The following is a 3757-nucleotide window of genomic DNA, read 5'->3' on the forward strand; positions in this document are numbered from 1 at the left end:
ATTTGTGGCGCCGCATCCTAGAGCAGTACCATAGATATCATATATATTAGCTAGATCCCCCACCCGCGCTGTTCGTCAATGGACGTCCATACGCGGCGGCCATCTTACTTCGGACAGCTGCCCTCTTCGCTGGTGTTTAGTGGTGTCTCCTCACCAGCATGTACTATTTAAACAACTCTTAACTTTCTCAATTTTCAACCGATTTTCATACGGTTTAATTTTTTAGAAACATTAGAGACATGGCAATGAAACACATCAGTTTTGGCAGGAAACTCTTCTTATTTCACTCCACTTTCCAGCTGTTTTCCTCTATCCTGTCAATTTCCCATTGACTTACCGTTTTAATGTCAACAAGATCTGCTTCTGATGAACTAGCTGTAGTTTGTAAACTGAGGTCAATTTATAAATATAAGTTTTAAGATACCTTATAACTTACCATATCAACTTATAAATACAAACTCAAATACCCGATTTAATTTACAGAAAATAGTAAAACAAACAAAAAAATGATAATAATAATAATAAACACACAGAAGCAGCAAAAAAAATTTAAAGTAAAAACACCCAGTCCTAAAAACAAAACAACTCTAGAACCTCATTGACTGAGAAAATATTTTACAAAAAGCCAAAAGAAGATATACAGAATATATTATTTACTTTGACTTTAATATGTGCAAGTAATATGAACCTAATATATACTTGCTTTGGCAAGTTATAATTTATATTTATTTCCACTTTCAGTCTGCAACCCATTTAAAATGAAAGTTTGAGAAGAGAAAACTGGGATAATTGTGAGTTAAAATAAAGGGCTAAATAAACACTTCAAAAATTAAAGAGTGAATGAATGACAGACTGACAGTTATGAAAAACTTGTGTATTACAGATTATACATGTTTTTGATTATAAAAATAACAGATCTACAGACAGATGCTAAAGCACATTGTGATTTCCTACGGACCTTTGAAAAGGACAGCTTTTGTGAGCTTCTGTCTCACGCTGTCACACTGAAAGTTAAGAGTTGCTAATCTTGCAATGTGGTGCATACTCAGCTTAAAGAACAGGGAGACAATAGATGTCAACAGTGTATGGGAGTGAGACTCAATTCCGTACTGTCTCACTGATGTGCTCCCCAAGCAGAAAAACATCCTATGACCCGATCCTCTTGCGCACAGTGTACGTAGATGACCTCCAGTGGTTTGATGGGCTATGATCGTCTGCCCACTGATGCCTGGCGAATTGCCCACTCTGCTGCTCTGATGACCCTCACAGTACCTTCAGATGGGACCACAAGACCCCCGTTGTTCTTCAGAGTCAGCAAATGGTAGCTGTGGTCATCACAGACAGATGCAGCATTCATCACCAGGCTGGCATGGCAGACATCACAGGACAGCTTGGTCATCGCTCACCGCACAACAAATCCTGAAATTGCAATTACCAATGTAACTGTACAGTGTGGTTGCCTTTATACTTTACATAGGCCTATAGAACAACATGATGTCAGGTGAGAAATCAGACAAGAACTATTGTTTGACTACCTAAAGGCAAACAAGTAATCATGATTAGTAACTGGCATTTATTCATTGTATTTATTTATCAGGGGGATTTGATAAGCCAGTAGTTTTTCAAAAGACTACAAACATCTTTTGTTTTTCTTCTGACTGCTTTTTTAGGTTCTTTTTGAAACATAGGGAAGTTTTTTTTACCTTGCTGACAGTTTTGATCGTGACACTGTCACACCCTGTGCTGTCTCCCCATTCTGTTCAGTCATGTGTCTCTGTTAATTGCTCCCACCTGCCTCTCGTTTTCCAATCACCCAAGCTCCCAGCCCTCATGTATTTAAACCCTCTCAGTTCTGTGTCTTTTGTCTGTTCATTGTTTCAGTTGTCCAGCGTGTTTTTATATTAAAACATTTGTAAACCCTGCCTGCCTGCCTGCCTTTTCACCCGCGTTTGGATCCTTGCCTCCGCTTCACTCACCAGCACTCGTGACAGAATGAACCGACCTCCTAAAGGATCCAGCAGGGAGGTTCTCCCCTGGGAGTGCCTGCTCCAGTTCCTCACCTCGGACCACCGGCCGGCTTCTCATCCTCTGGCATTGCCTCATCGCAGATGCTGCCGCCGAACCCCGGCCCTGTCTCCGGTCCAGTCAGCACCTCCTTCATTTGCAGGGGGAGGGACCACGCCTACAGCCCATTAGATGGAGCTCGCTGGCATCCAAGCGGAGCTCGGCCGGCTCCGTCAAATCATCAGCCTCCAGGAGTTCCAGCTGGACGCCCTATCCTTCTCGTATCTCCAGGAGGAGGTTTCTGTCCAGCCAGCGGCCCCGCCTCTGTTCCAGTCGGCAGCTCCCTCATCTCCAGGTCAAAGGACCGAGCCCGCAGCTCATCCAACAGAGCTCGCCGGCCTCCGAGCTGAGCTGGTCCGACTCTGTCTGATCTTCAGTCTCCAGGAGCGCCAGGTGGACAGTCTAGTCTCCCTGCGTTACCGGTTTCTGGCTCCACCAGGTCCCGCGCCACCAGTCCAGTCATTGCCCGGTCCCGCGCCACCAGTCCAGTCAGCGCCCGGTCCCGCGCCACCAGTCCAGTCAGCGCCCGGTCCGGCGCCACCAGTCCAGTCAGCTCCCGGTCCTGTACCACTAGTTCTGTCAGCTCCCGGGCCCGCGCCACCAGTCCAGTCAGCGCCAGTTCCAGCGGTGGTCCGGGAGGCTCCGCCCCTGGGCCAGCCTGTCCAGAAGTCGGCAGTCCAGAAGTTGACGGTCCAGAAGTCCTGAAGTCGACGCCTCCGGACCTGAAGTCGACGCCTCCGGACCTGAAGTCGACACCTCTTCCCGTCCAGAAGTCGACACCTCTTCCCGTCCAGAAGTCGACACCTCTTCCCGTCCAGAAGTCGACACCTCTTCCCGTCCAGAAGTGGACACCTCCGGACCTGAAGTCGACGCCTCTTCCCATCCAGAAGTCGACACCTCTTCCCGTCCAGAAGTGGACACCTCCGGACCTGAAGTCGACGCCTCTTCCCGTCCAGAAGTCGACGCCTCTTCCCGTCTAGAAGTCGACGCCTCTTCCCGTCTAGAAGTCGTCGACGCCTCTTCCCGTCTAGAAGTCGACGCCTCTTCCCGTCTAGAAGTCGTCGACGCCTCTTCCCGTCCAGAAGTTGTCGACGCCTCCTCCAGCGTCTCTGCCTCTGGTCACCGCAGGTCCTGCCCTCGCCAGGCGCGAGCCTCCCAGAGCTCGTCATCGTCCCCTCCTCTGCCCCAGACGCAGGCCCCCCGGACTCTACTAGTCCCTGCCTCCTCTCCACCGGTCCCTCGGTTCCTCTCGGCCCTCCTTCCTGGTCCCTCTCCTCCCGCCCTGCTCTGTGTTCCTGTGGGTGTCTGGAATCCGCCCCTTGTAATAAGGCAAACCGTTTGTAAATCCATTCATATTTCATCGAGTTATGAGCTGTGAACTCACCCTCAGCTAGAGAATGGTTAGCTGTCTGAAGTAAGATGGCCGCCATGTAAGGACGCTGTCGACTCCCGTTAGGACATCTAGTTAATATTATATATTATATCTATGTACCCAACCATGGGTACGCATACCCCCTAGTGGTCTGTGAGCGCATTACAGGGGTATGCAGAAATATTAATATGTCATTATCACCCAGATGATGACGGCTCTGGTCCTGGTCAAACAGAAACATTGGGCTGGGATGTGTTATGCTTAACAAATAGCCAAATAAAGTAATGCATATGGTTGATATCATATTATCTGTTATCTATT

This window comes from Nothobranchius furzeri, chromosome 9 (assembly GCF_043380555.1).
Source record: "Nothobranchius furzeri strain GRZ-AD chromosome 9, NfurGRZ-RIMD1, whole genome shotgun sequence".
Classification (NCBI taxonomy): Eukaryota; Metazoa; Chordata; class Actinopteri; order Cyprinodontiformes; family Nothobranchiidae; genus Nothobranchius; species Nothobranchius furzeri.